Here is a 19832-nt window from a genome sequence, read left to right as displayed (position 1 = left end):
CAGCCACTCTCAGATCAAGATCCATATTGAGGGTCTAGTTTTATTAAGTAAGGGGGACTTTGCATCCAGCAGTAATTTCTGGCAGCAGAGGAACAGTAGAGTGCTAGGGAGAAAAGTGAAGCTGCAAAAGATTAGGATACAATAAGGGATAGATGAGAGAAAGAATAGAATAGTGCTTGAAGCCTGATTTCAGGTGAGCAAATGAAGAAGTAGTCAATCGTGGTCACAAGTGGCAGTTGCTGAATCGAAGAAGACGTTCAACAGACGTGAGTATCAATAGGGCTGTTGCATCAGTGAGTATAGCATTTTTTCAGTGATTGTTGTCTTAATAAAGAAACCGATCATCAGACTAAGAAATAGTCTTAGATCAAATTATTTGTCTGCTAAGGGGAAGTGTAAATGATCAGGCATTGTCAATTACAAATGGTTAGGGAATTATTGTCTTTTGTGTGGATGTACTAACAGGAATTGGCGATTGGGAAACCTGATGCGCAAAGTGACTCATCACTTATTAAGTGATTTCGAGAACTCATTCAAAGGAATTGTGGATAAACTTTGTAAGATCCTTTTAAAAAAAGTCTTACTCAGACAGATTAAGAGAATATCCTCTAATTTCTTTACAAGAAGCAGACAAAGATTTAATGAACATTGTATATTTAGTTGTTTTCTGTTGAGAGCAAAGGAAATTGTAAAGGAGGGGTAGCTGCTGCAGAGAGTAAGTTGTGATCTAGTAGGGTGCCGTGCTGCTATTGGTCAGTTAGTGAAGGTTTGCGCAGGGATTGGTGCAAATTCAACAGAGAAGATGTTCTGTTTCTGATCACTGTAATTAACCTAAGTTTTGACAATAATGAATATTTTAAAAGCAATACGATGGTTGGTAAAAGATGTGGTTATTCCGGTTAGGGAGGGAGAATAAGATCCTCCAGAAGGAAAACCAGGTCATCATATGCTGTGGAGAGGGGATTAGAGGGGATTATATACATATCACTAGCTTCGAGAATTGGACAGAATTACAGAGAAGGAGGGTGAACTGAATTTACCGAGATGGGGACCTTTTAATTTAGCAATAATAAGACATTTGAGAGAGATGCTGCATGATCTAAAACCACCTGCTAGACCCACTCAATTTGAAGCATAATGTCAAAGAGAGAGAATGGTTCTAATGCATGAAAGAAAAAGAAATATTGGACAAATGAAAAGAGCATTGAAAATTATGAGGATGCAGTTTGGGCTCAAAAAGCACAGATTTGGAGAAAGGCTATAGCTGAATGGACACAATTTTATCCATTACGTATAAAAGAAGACGTAAAAAAAACACGAGGAGAGGAAAGATCTCCTAGAAAAAAGTTTACGTGGGGAAGCAAAACACAGGAATAACAAAAGGTCGATACTGACACTGATTCAGGGGGACAATATATTGGAGGAAATGTTAACAATGCGTCCTCCTCCATATGTTGAATCCTCTGTAAGAAGTGATGGAAATAGTTTGACAAATGCAACTGCTCCTGTAGATCCTGCAATTTAATTGCTTACTAGCCAAATGAAAACACTGATGCCTGTAAATATATCATCTGTAGTGGAACAGCAGATACTGTCACTAATAATTATAGTCCAACTGATTACTCCACAGCCTGTTCTCATGCAACCCTTGACACAGCAAGCTATAATTAGTATTCCTGGTCAAATCAGAACTTCCCATTTGAGATCTTCATCTGAGGTGTCAGATTGACAGATTACAGTTACTCAGACCACTGGACTACTGTCACAACAAACAGGACCTATACAAGTTATGCCGCCCAGATAGTCACAGTAGACTTTAAGGGATAATCTATTAATAGTTGGTTTCGAACTCACAGAATATGCAAATTATGGTTTAGACACCCCCACAGAATATGGTGACCCTAGGGTAGGGAACTCAATTTGTCTTTACGACACAACCTAAACAGACAGAGGAAGTAACAAGGGAAGGATGGATTCCAGAATTGATACTGGGGATAAGTGTTGTGGGTTGATTTAGATACTTTCTTTGATATAGTGGTACCAAGTAATTTGCGGTCCGAATGCAAAGCAGCAGTTCAATGGCCAACCTCAGAGCCTCAGAGGGGAGTTGGTACAAATGCTCTGTCTCCTGTAGTGATGTACAATGAAGCAACTGGATTTTAAAAGATGAGGATTCCTCCCAAGGATATGAATTATTTGAAATTAAATGGAATGCAGAAAGAAGTTAAGGAAACTGTACATGAATTTTATGAATTGTTGATGAAAGCTTTTCAGCAGCATACAGGACAGATGAATTTAGATCTAGGAATTGTGCTTGGTTTGCTACCTGGAATTTGTCAGCATATACAGGAGAATGATATTTGTGGGCAGACAAAGTTTTGGATGAGATTTTGAAGTATGTGCAGTACCGTAGTGATGAACAGGAAATGAAGCAGCAAAATAATAAGGAGAAATTCCTGCTAGTTCAAAACTAAATTAGCACAGTGATGGTTTTAGAATTCACAGATGTTGACAATGTGACAGCCATTCAAGGGATGAGAGGTGTGATGCAGGCAGGAATTCAGACATTACCATGAAGAAGAATAGGAGTTCCGATAGATTCTGAAAACAGGTGTTGATTTTGCGACGCTAGAAAAAAACAACTGCCTGTCATATGTGCAATAAGGTGGGGCATTGGAAGTGTGAATGTAGAGTTAATCCTGATAAGAATCGTGGTAATCAGTTGCAAGAGGTGAATCAGGTTCAACAATCAAATATCCTTCTAAGACAAATTCAAGCCTCTATGCAAAATCAGAACCAATTAATGCCCATTCCACTCCCCCAGTAATTCAGCCTAATGTGAACAGATCCTATTTTAGGGCCTAATTTTGACTTTGCTGGTCCCACCATGGGATCACCAAAGCCAAGGGAAGGTCGCAACGACCATGGTGGTGATGTCCCCCAGTGCTATTACAATGTTTAGTGCTACGAGATAGCACTTGGCTCCCTTAAAGGAGCCAAGTGCTATCTGGCAGCACAGAGGGGGCCAACCGGCATCCTCAGACTGTGCACTGTCTGCAAAGCAGACAGTGTGCATTCCAATACTGCTGGGCAGGAGGAGCCCCAAGCACACCCACCCTGCAAGCCTTTCTATATCAGTGAAACTGCCATGGAAAGGCTGGCAAAGAGGAGAGTTGTAATCAGCCAGGCGGCACTGAGTTCAGTGCCACCCTGGCTGAGTATCACTCTGGCCATCATGCCATCAGAAACCATGTTCCTGGGCGGACAGTGGTCCCCGCTGGGTCTGCCAGCCAGGGTTGTAATGTAATGGGGTGGTTGGACCATCACGAGCGCGGTGGTCCGGCCATCAACGTGAGTGTTGCCTCGGACTGCCAGACTTGTAATTAGGCCCTTAATCAAAATCAACTACCTTGAATGTCCCGACTAGAATCCCAAAACAATATCACAATTCCCAATGTTTGATGAAAATTAGGTACTGGATCTTGGCATATCACAACAATGGTGCCTGAGAGGGGAGGTAGATTGCATGCTTGGTGCAATCACAGTGGTGGATTAGATACCCCGGACAGCTGAATGGTCCACCGTGATTGACCTCTGTAATGTTTTCTTCCCTAAACCTTTACATGAAGACAGGCGTTTCCTATTTTTCTTCACGTTCAAAAAGAAGGTAATCACATGGTGTCATGTCCCACAGGGGTATACTGAGAGTCTGCCTCTTTTTAATCAGATTTTAAAGAAAAATTTGGAACCTTTGAAATTGCCATGTAACTCAGTCTTAATTCACTACATCGATGAGCTACTGATCGCATCTAGTACAGAAGATAAATGCCAGGAAAACTCCATAGTTTCGCTAAACCATCTAGCTGAGAATCAACACAAGCAGTCACCACAAAACCTACAATATTGTCAGAAAGAAGGCCAATATTTTGATCACATAATTGAGAAAGGAACAAGGACAGTGTCCAAAGACAGGATCAAAATGATATTGAAAATGAGTACCCCGAGAACACATAAAGAGGTCAGAATGTTTCTTGTAATGGTTGGCTACTGTAGACAGTGAATACTAAATTTTTCCCTGGTGGAAAACCTTTCCTGAAAATGACTCTCAAGGCTATTACCGAACCAGTTCCATGGTATAATGAATGCATGAAGGCATTCCTAGAATTGAGAGAAACTCACTGTTGTGCATCTGCACTGGGAATGCTGGATTATACTAAAGAGTTTGTTCTATTTTGCAGTGAGAGGGAACAGTGCACTCTCTCAGTGTTGGCCCAAATTCACAGAAATTACAAAAAAACAATTGCTGACTTTTCTGTGACTCTTGATCCTGTAGTGGCTGATTTGCTTGGATGTCTGAAAGTGGGAGCTACAGGGAGAGCAAGTCTCAAAAAATGCAAAAACATTGTGATGGGTGTCCCTTAACTGTTATGGACCCTCACTTGGTTGATGTGTTAATAACCAAAACTAAAACCCAGCGGCTCACGAATTTGCAGCTTACTAAGTATAAGCAACAGATATTGTCTGGAAGCAACATGGTCCTAAAAAGATGTTGTGTTTTGAATCTCGGTACAATGTTGTCAATATCTGAAGTAAGTACCTCTGATCATTATGAACATAATTGTCTTGATGTCACAGATTTGTGCACCAAACCCAGACCAGACATAAAGGATGAGCCTTTGATTAATCCAAATGATGTGCTCTTTGTGGCTCGATCATGTTCACGAACAACAGAGGGATGCTTGAGAGCAGCATATGCGGTCTGCACAATACAAGGAGTAGTAGAATCATCTTGGTTACAGGGAATTACATCTGCTCAAGTTGTAGAATCAATTGTTCTTACTAGAGCCTGTAACCTAACTAATGGAGTTAGAGTGACAATTTTCACAGGTAGTCAATACGGGTTTGGTGTCCTCCATGACTATGGGCAATTGTGGACACAGTGAGATTTCATGACCTCTGCTTAGAAATGGGCAACAGGTGACAAATCTATTGGAAGCTTTATAAGAACCCATTCAAAAAGCAATTGTGAAATGCACAGCACATAGGAGTGACTGTAGCTATGTCACAATCAACATCACGTACATTGATGAAGTGGGATGTTACTTTGTGACTATATCATAGACTTACAACAGATCATACATGACTGGAGATCAGGAAGGAAGCATTCTTGCAATGATTTTAATAACTGCTTATAATTGGGATGAATTGAGACGAATGCAAAAGAATGCACCTATTGAGGAGAAGCAAGGTTGGATCAAGGCAGAATGTGAAATTGATTACAATAATGTGTGAGTTTCAATAGAAGGACAACAAATATTACTTATAGCTTACTGATTCCAATGACACAACATATATGTAGTTAGGCACATTTTGGTAGGGATGCCATGATTAGAACATTCAAGCAGTGTTCATACAATTCATGATTGGGAACACAAGCAGAAGAGGTCTGCAACAGATGCATTCAATGTCAACAAATAAATGTGGGCCAAAGAACACACCTTTCACTGAGTCATGTAGGCAAATCTTGAGGGCCCTTCAACACAATGCAAATGGATTTCATTGATATCCCACCCTCCAATGGGCAGAGGAATATTTTGGTGATTTTCTGCATCTTTTCCTGGTGAGTGGAACAAGAAAGAATTACAGTTTAATAGTAGTTAAATTACATTTGAGAGAGTTGATACCAAGGTATGGTACGTCTGTTTCTCTGGAATCAGATTGAGGTACTCACTTTAACAGTGAGATTATAAAAATGCTGTGTGAAACATTGAGGATTGGTCAGAAACTGCATTGCAGTTACCGTCCAGAAGTCTCTAGAATGCTTGAGCAAATCAATGGGACTATTAAGTCAAGATTGGCTTAAGTCTGTGCATCAACATCATTAAAGTGACCAGACGCCTTACCCCTATTCCTGATGAGTTTAAGAAACACACCAGATTGAAAAACTGTGTTGTCTCCCCATGAGGTGTTTTGATGGGGAGAGCTATGAGACTGCCTGTAGTCCCAGCAAATGTGCTTGTGACCATAACAGATGGCATTGTACTTAATTACAGCAAACGACTGGCTGATGTGGTGTGAGAAAGTAGCCTCTTTCTAGCATGGGTATCCCCACCTTTGGCCTGTTTGTGAGTGTGTGTCAGTGTGTTTTTACTATGTCACTGGTATCCTGCTAGCCAGGACCCCAGTGCTCATAGATAAAAACCTATATGTCAGTGTGTTTTGCCTGTCTCACTTGGATCCTGCTAGCCAGGACCCCACTGCTCATAGTTTGTAGCCTAATGTAAGTGTTGTCAGCAGTGCTCAACTGTGTCACTGAGGCTCTGCTAATCAGAACCTCAGTGCGTATGCTTTCTCTGCTTTTAGATTTGTCACTAGAGGCTAGTGACTTCATTTATCAATTTCAATTGGCACACTGGACCCCCCTTATAAGTCCCTAGTATACGGTACCTGGGTACCCAGGGAATTGGGGTTCCAGGAGATCCATCTGGGCTGCAGCATTTCTTTTGCCACCCATAGGGAGCTCATACAAACCCTTGCACAGGCCTGCCATGGCAGCCTGCGTGAAATAACACACATGTTATTTCACAGCCATTTTTACCGCACTTAAGTAACCTATAAGTCACCTATATGTCTAGCCTTCACTTGCTGAAGGTTAGGTGCAAAGTTATTAAGTGCGAGGGCACCCTTGCACTAGCAAGGGTGCCCCCACATAGTTCAGGGCCATTTTCCCGGACTTTGTGAAGGCGGGGACACCATTACATGCGTCCACTACATATAGGTCAATACCTATATGTAGCTTCAAAATGGTAAGTCCGAATACGGCCATGTAACATGTCTAAGATCATGGAATTGTCCTCCCACCATGGACCCCCCAGTACTGCCAAACCAGCTCTCTGAGGCTTGCACTGCAGCTACAGCTGATGCCACCTCACAGACAGGGTTCTGCCCTCCTGGGGTCTGGGTACCCCAGTCTCAGGAAGGCAGAACAAAGCATTTCCTCTGAGAGCAGGGTTTTACACCCTCTCCCTTTGGAAATAGGTGTTACAGGCTGGGGAGGGGTAGCCTCCCTCAGCCTCTGGAAATGCTTTGAAGGGCACAGATGGTGGCCTCCCTGCATAAACCAGTCTACACTGGTTCAGAGACCCCTTCTCCCCTGCTCTGGTGCAAAACTTGACAAAGGAAATGAGAGTGACCCCTCCCCTGTCCATCACCACCCAGGAGTAGTGCCCAGAGTTCCTTCAGTGTGCCCCACACTTCAGCCATGTTGCTTTGCAAGGTGTGGGGGCACTCTGGAGGCCTTTGAGTGGCCAGTGCCTGTAGGTGACGTCAGAGACATGATAGTTCCATACCTGATGAGGTAGCCAATCCCCCTCTCAGGGCTATTTAGTGTCTCTCCTGTGGCTTCTCTTCGGATTCCGCTTGCAAGTTTCCTTCAGGAATCCTCTGCAACAACTTCAGACTCTTCTGACCTCGGATCAACCGCAGCCTGCTCCAAGAAATGCTGTAACTGCAAAAAAGTGTCTACAAGAGACACTTTTCTTCAGCAACCAGCTTTCCATGGTGTGCACGCTCTGGGGACTCCCTGTCTTCATCCTGCACCAGAAGAACCGAAGAAATCTCCAGTGGAGTGACAGAGTCACTCCCCTGCTCCAAGGAGGCACCTTCCAAGGTGACGACCGGTACCCTGGGACTCCTCTCACAATGACGAGCTTGCTCCTAAGGACACAGAGAGTGGACATCCTTGACATTGACTGTCCTGAGGTCCTGCTGACGCAAATTGGAGGAGTTAAGACATTGCCTTCCCTGAGAACGACAGTACCCTGTGTAGTGTGTCTTTTTCGCCTCCGGAGGCCTCTGTGCACTCTTTGCAAAATTCCTTCATGCACACCCTGGCCCAGGTCCCCAGCACTCCGTCCTGCGATGCTCAAATCGCCTAGTTGTTCTCCAGTGGCGTGGGACCTTTTTTAGTTGTGCTGCATCAACCGCATTTTGCACCTCCTTTAAACACGGATCCTGCAACTCCTGGGGGTTATGGCTGGCATCCTGAGGGCTCGCTAAAGTGCTGAGAGACTCCTCTTCCTCCTCATACAGAGTTGAGGCCCCCAGGTCCCTCCTGGGTCCAGCCAGCACAATTTTTATGAAAAACACACTTTTGTCATAGCCAAAGCTTGTTGGCAACTTCCAACACAAAATCTTGTCTGCAACAATCTTAATGTCATGGGACATCTTTTGCATCATGCAGGAACCTGCTGGCTTCTTCCTAGGGTGAATTACTGCAGTCTTCGACTAACTGGGGACTCTTCATTTGCACCCTCTTCTGGGTAGGCAGGGTTTCCTGTCATTCCTGGAACTTCTTTTGACTTCTGGACTTGGTCCCCTTCCTTTGCAGGGTTTCAGGTCCAATTATCCAGCAGTTGTTCTTTGCAGACTTGGTTGCCTGCTGCAAAATCCCATAAACGAGGTGTAGTATGTCCTAAGGAAATTTGCAGTACTTTATTCCTGCTTTTCTGGTCTCTGGGGAGGGGTAATTTACTTACCTTTACTGTATTATTTCTCTCCCAGCGATTCTGCACACACTACAGTTGTCTAGTGGGGAATTTGTGATTCACATTCCACTTTTTTAGAATATTGTTTGTGTTGCCCTTAAACCTATTTTCTCCCTTTGCATTCTATGGATTTCCTACAGTTTGCATTGTTCTATGACTATTTACTTGTCTAATGTGGTGTCTAGTGTATACATTGTATATAATACTTACCTCCAGAAGGAGTATTGTTTCTAAGATATTTGTGGTACTGTGTCACCCAAATAAATACCTTTATTTTTGGTAAGACTAAGGGGGTCATTCCAAGCTTGGCGGGCGGCGGGAGCCGCCCGCCAAGCGGGAACCGCCAGAAGACCGTACCGCGGTCAAAAGACCGCAGCGGTCATTCTGGGTTTCCCGCTGGGCTGGCGGGCGACCGCCAAAAGGCCGCCCGCCAGCCCAGCAGGAAACACCCTTCCACGAGGAAGCCGGCTCCAAATGGAGCCGGCGGAGTGGAAGGGGTGCGACGGGTGCAGTAGCACCCGTCGCGAATTTCAGTGTCTGCTAAGCAGACACTGAAATTCTAAGTGGGGCCCTCTTACGGGGGCCCCTGCAGTGCCCATGCCATTGGCATGGGCACTGCAGGGGCCCCACGACACCCCATACCGCCATCCTGTTCCTGGCGGCCGAAACCGCCAGGAACAGGATGGCGGTATGGGGGTGGAGGATTCCCCTGGGCAGCGGAAAGTCGGCGGTACACCGCCGACTTTCCGTTTCTGGCCGCGGCTGTACCGCCGCGGTCAGAATGCCCAAAGGAGCACCGCCAGCCTGTTGGCAGTGCTCCCGCGGACCCTGGCCCTCGCGGTATTTACCGCCAGGGTCGGAATCACCCCCTAAGTATTGTCTTTACTTGTGTATAAGGACTGTGTAACTATAAGTGGTATTGCATGAGCTTTGCATGTCTCCTAGTTCAGCCTAAGCCGCTCTGCTATAGCTACCTCTATCAGCCTAAGCTGCTAGAACACTACTACATTCACTAACAAGGGATAACTGGACTTGGTGTAAGGTGTAAGTACCCAAGGTACCCATAACAAACAAGGCCAGCCTCCTATGTGGTATGTTCTTTGTCTCAAAGCTGCAACTGAGAACCCAAGTCTAGGACAGAGCCACAATCTAAATCATGTAGACTGGATTTACATAAAGAAGCATGTGAGAAAGTCTTGTTTAGAGCCTCATTAGAAAGGCCCCTTTCAGGTATCTCTGACCACCAACACTGCAGTGAAGTGTTCTGGAATTCCAAATTGAATTTATGCCTCTCGCACTGCAAAGGCAAGGAGCCCAGAAGAATAAATAGAGCCTAGTGCTTTGGTGTATATTCCACTGAACATTGCACAATAATAAATCAGTGGTCAGAATCAGCAGAGAGAAAATTGGGGTGAAGAAGCGCTAAAAGGTTAAGTGGTCCAATTGCCAGACATTTAACAGAGCGCAGATAACCAGGGCGCCCAAACTATAACCTGTTGGAAGTCAAGAATCAGAAAGAAACAAAGAAGCACCAAGGGAACTTAGGGACCCAGGAGACGGCATAAGTTCCAGTAGCATTCATAATAATGAAAGGACTGTAATTGAAGTCTGGCGGAGGAGTGCTAAAAAGATACACAGATTGAGTGGGGAAAATCATTTACCACCACTGAAAACAATCAAAGAAGCAGAATTATGTGGTGTTTGTGAAAGAGAAGCATCATCAGTCACACTCAGAAGGTCAAAAAAGAGTATGAGTACCTTTTCCATGGTATTCACCACCTGATTGGACATACTATCAGGGACAAATACTGAACATATCAATCTCTAACATAATTGAATGGAGAACAGAACAGATTGAACACCCTTGAAAGGAAACAACACAAAGGAAGAGACAAATAAGAAGAAACTGACCTTGAGCTGTGATTAAGAAGAATACATTTAGAGATAACAATTAAGAAAAACACTGAGTAGGGTTGGGGGAACTGTCTAATAAAAAAAGAGAAAAATTTTTCTCTCATTGCTGTTACTAACAGATTACTTTGGTGGTAGATCTGATTGTAGAGAAAATGTGTACGGTAATTAGAACCAGAGTTAAGATATTCCTAGAAACATTCCTTACACAAATAGTGTTAAGAGCTATAACAGTTTTCCTACTGATCCATTTTACTCCGGAAAATGAGAAAAATATATCCTTATTAAGGAATTCAACACATCATCACATAATAGATAAAGACAGAGTGAAAACATCCTTTGTTGCTTATTCAAGATGAGTACAAGAATACACTACAGCTTTAGATGTTAAGGATTGTTATATCTGCGCACACATGCCGTCTTAAGCACATGAACAAGTTGCATATCGTCACATACCACTTACTTATGCTACTTCTTGCAGTTTATTGATTAGCTTACAGATTGTGACATTTTGAATATTATGCTGTGAACTATGAGAAAATACTTTCAAAGGTGCCTTTAATGAAAGATATGAATTTAGACCCAAGCCTCAAGAAATGGAAACAGTTTGGCTCTATTTTAGAGCTTATTTTCCTCAAAACATTGTTAAGGCACATGAGAGAAATTTAACATGCAAAATGAATGGACAAGATAACGTTTTTATACACATGTTAGAAGAAAGGAATGAAAGGCTTGCAAAGGCTGAGAATAACAGAAATCATGTACAGAAGGAAAAGAAGATGAATAAAGGAAAAAGATGACTATAAGTAAATTAAGACTGGATGAGAGGATGATTAGAGAGATGACAAATACAAGAGACGAAAACATTAGTGGAAATAGTAGGTGTGAACACACTCTTGAATTATCAGGAGATGAATGGCAAATCAATCCAGCTATACCAGAAGTGTATTTTGTTTGTGGAAAGAATTAATATTCTTGATATTGCATGCATTTTGGGAGGGGATGTGTCATTTAGGACTAATTTTTCAGAAAAGATTTCATTAGGATTCTTTAGATGCACTAACAATGACAACAGTCATTAAGAGATATACAAGAAGTGTGAATGAGGAGACACATGGTGGGAGATATATGTGGAGCTGTTATTATAGCTGCGGGTGTGATATTGTGCGATGAGAAGATAAGAAAATTATCCACAATTTTGGACTGATGAGCCACAAGTATGTCTGGAGCTATATTATTAGAAAACACTGAGCTTAGTGCTGTTAGATCAATGATTTTTAAAAAAAGATTTGCTTTAGAAATTCTTTTAGCTTAATAGGGTAGAGTCTGTAAAAAGTTAAGAATTAAAAATGGCTGTTGTTATATCCCTGATGAAAATAAAAAGATAGAAGAATATGCAGGAAATATTGCTGATTTGAAATTAGGTTTAAAACCTTTGGAGACTCCAACTATTGCTGAAAGTATCTCTAAAGGGTTTGCAAAGGCGGGATCATGGTTAAAAGACCTGGGGGATGGAATCCTTAGTTATATTCTAATCCTTAGTATAGTAGTGATAACATGTATTATTGCTTTTTATTGCTTCTGTGCAAAAATAACATTGCTAATTAGGAAACACTAAGAAAACAAATTGAAAAGAAGAATGCAAAAATGACATAGAAATGAGTGTAAGGGTGAGTGAGGCATCTAAGAAAGTTAAGGAAAAAGAACAACCTAAGCGAAAAAGGAAGAAATATGAAATAGAAGAATGATTTTAATGTAGGTTAATGATGATTTCAAACTATCAGGGGGGGATTAACGAGGTGGCAATAGAAAATTACAAAATTTAAGAATCATAATACTGATCATTAACATGAGAATAAATTGCTAGGCCTAAAATATGTTGTATACTGAACGTCTGAAAGCATGCTGTGACCTCTGTCTAACCTGTCCTGCATGAATTGCAAACTTTACTAGGCTGGCACATTTTTTAAAATCTTTCTTCTATAACCTCTTCTTGACTTGTGAAATGACACAACTTTCTTTAAAACAATAGAACCGGTATTACTTACACTCTTACCCACCTACTAAAAAGTGTTGGAATGCACTGACATGTATTTAGGAATTAACCTTTTTGCTTAAGTTGAAACATTAAAATGACATGAAAGATGTGAAATGTGTGGGTGTTATGCTTATGCATGTAAAATTTGTTCTTACAAAAGGAGTAAACCATGTGGGAAAGGAAGCACATGTATCCGATCCTCGCCATCCAACAAGACCATTCATTGTCTACTGTTGCTACATCACAAGAAGTTATTACTTTGTTAACAATTGTATCAATTAAATTAATTTTAAAAAGTGTCCTAGGGATATGGCAGAACAGAACTCCAGGAGGAAACCCAGAGAACTGAGAATTGAGAGAAGAGATGAGAGATGACAGATGATAATGATAAGAATAAAATAAGAATAAGAGGAGACCCCTGTGGCGGACCACTAATTCTTGCTGTTGCTAGTTTTGAAGCTGAGAGGATAGGAAATTAGTAAGCATTATCGGAATTACATTGAGAGTGTGAGGTGATGTTTTAGAGAGACTACATTAAGCTTATTAATTTGAGGGAATAGGATCAAGCATAGAAAGGCTTGTGGGAACTGTCTAGTTGCTAAGTTGCTAAATACAACAGTGTTATTCATTCCACTGCAGAGATTGTATTGGATCTTAGAGATGATAATTAGTTTCAGAATAGCATGACAGCTGTAAGCACATGGGACAGATAACCATGACAATCTTGGTTAATGTAGCAGACTGAATCTTCCATTCTGACTTTCCCCGACTAAGAAGGCAGAATTATTCAGACATACTACAGTTGTTGGATGAAGACGAATAAAGTAGGAACAGATTCAGGACACTCTTCATGTGTGTTTCTGTAACTTGAAATTTTGATCAATTAAAACTATATAAATTATTTAAAAATAATGTGAAAACTATTAAGATCTCTCTTTATTTAAACTCAATTGTCAATTAAGTGATTGTTTTCACAGCTTAAGAAATTCTTGAGCCACTCTCAGATAAAGATCCATATTAAGGGTCTAGTTAAAGTAAGTAAGGGAGACGTTGCACTCAGCAGGCCTTTTCACTTTAAGGACATGTTTTAATTTAAATTTGTACATGTCCTACGTTTAAATGTCATGCAACCTGCCTTAGGGACATTTAAGGCCTACTTTGGGGTAACTTATTAATATTTTAAAGCAGGGTTTAGGCCAGTTACTTTAGTGGGGGTAGACCTGCAGTCATGTTTTGCATTCTCACTTTAGTGGTGTCACAATATGTAGAGCAGTCTACTACTGAATTTTAACTTACAGGCTCTGGGTACATTTTGTGCCATATACTAAGGACTTAAAATAAATACTGCAATCAGGAGTATAGCCAATTGTGAAATGTTTTAGGCATTATGGCACCTACACTCAGTCCTGGTTAGCAGAATTCCAGTAAACAGAGTTAAAAACCAGCAGCAACAGCCCAAACAAATGACAGTGATTAGCCCCAAAAGAGGCATTTTCTTACAGCTCATGCTAATACTATAGGTGTCAGAAATAACATTGACTGCCTAATACTTAAGGTGCCAGTGATGAGGCTGGTGGATTGTTCATTTTATTTGTGTATTTTAATAACAATTGCAAAGTTAGCCCACAAGAGTATGCATGCTGTACAAATGAACATTCGTAATAGGAAAAAAATAAAATGATAAAAAGTAAGTTAAGTTGAATAACATTATGAACTAATTACAAAAGTCCATAAATAGAGAATCAGGCAGCAACAAGCAAAAGTGCCTTCAAAACCTTGCTAAATGGGCTGTTCCAAAAGTAAAATCACCGGCAGAGAGTTTGGGATTGAAATAGCTAATCCAGTTAAGGATCACTTTGCTGTAATACATCACTTGCCCATATATGACAAATTCTCATTCAATATTCTGAAAATTATTTTTTATCAAAATTAGGCTTGGTGAAAGTTGCTTTATGTCGCAAACGTTTGCGTAATCTCAGCAAATCTGCATTACCATGGTTATGTGTAATAGATTGAAATTATACTATCATACATGCTTCTGTATTACGCGCAATTCGCTATCAAAATTTAGCAAACGAGCACAGGAAAAACATAAACAATAGAACGCAAGCAACTGTAGTTTGTAGCGTTTGTACATGTTTCTGTTTTTCTTAGTACAACCGGTATCCTTTGACCGAAACGGACTAAAGTACGCATTTTGAGCTAAAATATTCTTCCAAGGCTGATTTTACATTTCACGTATTTGCATGAAATTTGTACGTAACTATTCCAAATATTTTGTGTAATTACACAAATTCTACACAACCCTGAAAGTCGGAAATGTGTTGCCGGGAAAAACACTTCTACACGTTTGCAATTGTCCTGTCTATAAACACCGTAGAAGTTCCCTTGTTTTCCTACACAGGCACATGCATATCTCTCTCAATGGATAGCAATCAATACAAACCAACCACAAGCCTACTCTGAACACATGCAACTTATCTTCAAGCCTACAGAGTACATGGACATTGATGCGGTCCGAGTAATCACATGTGGCTGAGATTAATTTAGGCTTTCCATCCATGACTGTTGGTATACTTTGGTGAATAAAATCATGGAGCAGAAACCCCTCTTATGTGCTCAGTTCTTTGCTAAATACAGCCGAGCAATGACTGTTCTCTAAACACTAACATCTCTGAACCTCTCCCAACTCACCTGGATCACCACAAGTGAGCTCTGTCACACATTTGTGTGTACCAGCAGGAGCTTTAGAGGAATTTTGGACAGCGAGGCAGAAAGCAGAAGAGATGCTAAAACAGCACCTGCAGCTGTTAAACAATTAGTATAAGCTCTGTAATGTTGATCACTGAATCAAAGTGATATGGGTGATGCTGTCTGCGTGACTTTAATGCAGACAGCTCTGTGCACTCCTCGGAAAATTTGTGTCCTGAGCCTGGGCTCACCTCGCTCATGACAAAAGCCTGCTCGATACATATAAGGCAACAGATGAGCAAAAACAGTTTCCCGATATTTTATCTATCTCCCTGTTTCAAAATGTTAGCATGCATGCTGTCGGTAACTATCAGCTCGTTCTTAATTGTTGCCTTTTTGGTTTACTGCCTATGGATCAGCTGAAATAATGGTGAAAATGCATGGCATCACTGAATCAAAATGAAAGAAAATCATTGTTATGTACTCATAGATGTGGGACCGGGCCCAGTGGTATGAGAGGCCTATTAGTCCAAATTATGGTTCCCTTTCACCTCCCAACTAGCGCGAAAACGGCGTATTTCTCTTGTTTACTTCGGGGCACCTCCCGCTTGCTAAAACACTAGCTTCTCCCGGGCCCACCTTTCCGGAGATTTATCCTACAATTATTTGTGGATGCCTGGGAATTGCATGCTGTGTCCTCTTTCCAATGCATTTGAGTAGTAAAACGTTTGAGCTATATAAGAACGTCGTGAAGTAAGTTTTAAATAATCAATCAACACTTCAAATCTTTGAGCCAATTGCAAGCTTTGCCGAAGGCGGTTGCTCCGTTTCATCGCATTGAGCAGCTGGCAGTCTGCAGTATAAGTGTTCCCGATTCGGTGCACCCCTTATGAGTTGCGCTTTTCACATCTGTATTTACTTTACTGACTCTGCAGGAGCGAGATCTCGGCTACTGAGCGGCATTTTTAGCCTGGCATTTTTCCAATTTTCTTTATGAAAGAAAGGATATAATCAATATGGTACTCGCCGGAGGTCTGAGTCTTATTGTTTCTGTCAATGATGTAGTGAGAAGCAAGCCGTGTTTTGCTTTTGAATCAGCCGCGCTGCGAAGGACTATGTAGTGTTGGGGGCCCTAGGCCCTCATGCTACTGAAATAACTCACGCAGACACAGTGGTAGGGTTCTGCAAACTGGCCCAGGCACGTGCGCCAGGCCCTTTTTATTGGCAGGGTCACATGACTGGTGACACCTGTGTTGGGTGGGTGTGGGGTGTAGATGTAAGGCCAGCCCTCAGCCGAGTGGCTGGCAAAACACTAGAACGTGTCCAGCAGGACACTACAGACCACACTGTATGTCTTTGTAACTGGGTGAAATGGACATTACGGATTCCAGGCCTCCACTTCCAGCAAATAGTTGGACTTTCAAATCCAGCAAACTGGAGCTCCCAATGCTACCATCCTGGACTCACCCATGTGGGTATTCTTGAAAGACCTCCGTATTCCAGTGGTCCATTGAGACACTCCAGGGTCACCTGATATAGTTAATGAAAGGTGGAGGAAAAAGGCGTGGTGGGGAGTTGGACGAATGACCGGCCTTCTGAATACACACAACCGATCCAACTGTGTCTTGTGTGCAATTTATTATAGTGCACGTACTATTGAGCACTTGCGTGCTGCCTGCAGTAACTAGAGACTCTACACTTAACATTGCATATTAAGTAAAATATGTGGGTTTACATTTGTCGCAAATAAACTTTATAAGTCTGTCTGTTGGTCAATGGCTGACACACGCACACCCTCTCTGGTGTGTCTGTCGGCCGTTGACCGACACCTAGGGGGTGCCTAAAAGAATACTCCGGTGCTAGCACCGGAAAACTCTGTTTACAAAAAAAGGAGGGGATAAGAATTGCTTCCCTGTCTGCCCCAGTCTCTGCCTATCTATGATGTCAGCACGCTGATGTCAAAGTTTCATGACCGGAGCAGTGAGAAGACATAGGTAAGTATTCTCTCCTACTCCGGTGGGAAAAAAGGCCTGAAAAAGGCCTCCCTCTTTTCAGGGAGCCCACATTGGAAAGGGGAGAGTCGGAAAGAGAAGTGTCTCACCTGAGGCCTCTTTGAAACGTTTGCCTGGAAGTGGATCATGGCACGCGGCTAGACTAGATCAACAGGGAGATCAGTTTGGGGGTTGGCCCTCGGGGTATGGGTCAGCCCCCCAATGACACATTTAATTATTTTTTAAAAAGTGTTGCCCTCCAGCGGAAAATAAATGATAACATTATTTAAAAAAAGAAGTAGTGAAACTGTCAGAGTGTCAACCCTTTTCATCACGCTAGGACCCCCTGTGGGGCCTAATTTTGTTTTATACATGCATAATTTTGTTTTATACATGCATGGTTTCCCTGGGGGCCATGATCAGCTTTACAATAAACAAGCATGGAAAGAGATTTGCAACACTTTTGTTAATTAGCAGCAACCATTTTTGTAAAAAGTATTTTTTGCACTGGCAGGCACTCTCTGTGACCCCAGTACCAGAGCGAAGGGGTCAGGGTGACCTTACCCTGCCCATTTTCTAACTTTTTACCTTTTTTTCTGGGACTCAGCTGAAGCCACGTCCCAAGATGGCTACCAATACTTCCTGGTTGAAGTTTTGGCAGCCAATCAGAGCTCTGCAGATCTCTGCACAAGTTTGTTATTACTGGTGAATCATTCGCTCCTCTAGATAGCTATATTTATTTTCCTTATATTATCTCAAAAACTCCTGAATAGGTTTACACTAAACAACAAAAAGTCTTCTTTCTGGACAAAAGCTACCTTCCTGTTAAATTTGGTGTAATTGCTTCCAGCAGTTTGGGCTGTAGTCAATATTCAAAATCACTATGGAAATTAAAATGGGAAACTCACTTTTATTGATCCCCTATTTTTCTTGGCTCCTACTTGACAGATCACCTAGAAATTTCCCATGTACAAAAAGATTCTTGAGAATGCTTTCTTTGGAATGCACAATATGTCAGACACAGAAAGAATAACACAGCATTTCCACCCCCACAGATACCCCAGCCAATATCAGCAGAGAGGAGGTGCCACCAATATCCAGTCCCCCAACAGAAGAGGCCCACAGTGATGACAGCAACTCTGGTCTTCTGGATCTGGATGACCAACCTGGCCCATCAGGGACCTCTAGACAGCCGGTTACCCAGGCCCAGTCACACACCACCACAGAGCCTCCCCCATCAGGAAACACCACCATAGCACCCACCATAGCACCCACCCAGCATACCCACAGCTCTGTCCGCAGGACACGTCAATCAGCAGTGTGTCCACCACTACAGGGACCCCAGGCCACCACTCATACCCAAGACAATCAGGGACCTGGGGTCAGTGGCAGTGTACACACGGTTCAGGGGACAGAGGCACAGGCCAACAGGGAAACTGGGAGGACTGCTGTGCGCTAGGGGGAGGACAGGCCCAGGGAACCAACTCTCCAGGAGGCACTTGCAGAGATCCTGGGAGCATATCAACATTCCCAGGACACGATGGGCCAGATCCTGGACAATGTGCAGGAGAACAGGTGGCTGCAGGAAGTTCAGTACCAGGTGATCAGGGAGTACTTGAAGGCCATTAACAACACCCTGATCTCCATTGCAGGGGTGCTGGCAGACATGGCCAACATTGTGAGGGAAGCAGTCTCACACCACCGGGCCCCTCCCACTAGCCAGATATCTGAACAGTTTTCCACCTCCGCTGCTGCTAGTGGCCAGGAGGCCCCGCCAAGGGACCAACAGGCCACCAGCACCCCTCACCCTGTAGAAGGTGAACCACCCCACAAACATTCCCTGCGATCCAGACAGACGCCAGAGACACTTGCCAAGACCTCCGTCAGGAAATGAGACTCTCCTGATTGTCACCCTTGTGTCCCACTCTGTCACCCTGTCCACCATGAACTGCCATTGCTCCCCTTCCTATCTCCCCTTGGACAATGCACCTGTGCTACAAATAGACTGGAACTATACCCTGGGGTTTCCTCCATCATCACCCCATCCCATTGCACTTGCTCCTCCATATTTTAGCACTTCAATAAACATCCTTGGAATTTCTTTTTTTGAGTATGTCAAATTTTTAAAGTATGTTTTCATTTCAACATGTACAGACATTCCAATTCAACTGTACATAAAATGAGCAGAGGTGTATGACCTGTAGCTGGCTCCAGTGATCACACCAGGAGTATATGTGAGGTCACCAACATCTGTAAAATGAATTACCAAAGGGTACAGTAAGTGGGCATAGAAGTGGGAAATACCAGCATGCCAGTGCCACAGAAATACCAAAAAAGTTAATTGAAATGTGAAGTAAAACTGTCTTACCTGTCTGTCATTGGAAGTACTGTTTGATGACTGATGTTCTGTTGTCCTCATCCTCATCCTCTGCCTCCTCATCCTCACTGCCCACAGGGTCCACTACTGCCACATGGGCATCTCCAGCCTCCTCCTCCTGCAGAAAAGGCACATGGGGTCTCAGGGCAAGGTTGTGCAACATCCAGCATGCCACTATAATTTCGCAGACCTTCTTGGGTGAGTAGCAAAGGGATCCACCTGTTAGAAGGAGGCACCGGAACCTGGCATTCCGGAGGCCAAAGGTCCTTTCTATTATC

Source organism: Pleurodeles waltl, chromosome 6, assembly GCF_031143425.1.
Source record: "Pleurodeles waltl isolate 20211129_DDA chromosome 6, aPleWal1.hap1.20221129, whole genome shotgun sequence".
Taxonomy (NCBI): Eukaryota; Metazoa; Chordata; class Amphibia; order Caudata; family Salamandridae; genus Pleurodeles; species Pleurodeles waltl.
The sequence above is the reverse complement of the archived record's forward strand: the minus strand, read 5'-3'. Positions refer to the sequence as shown.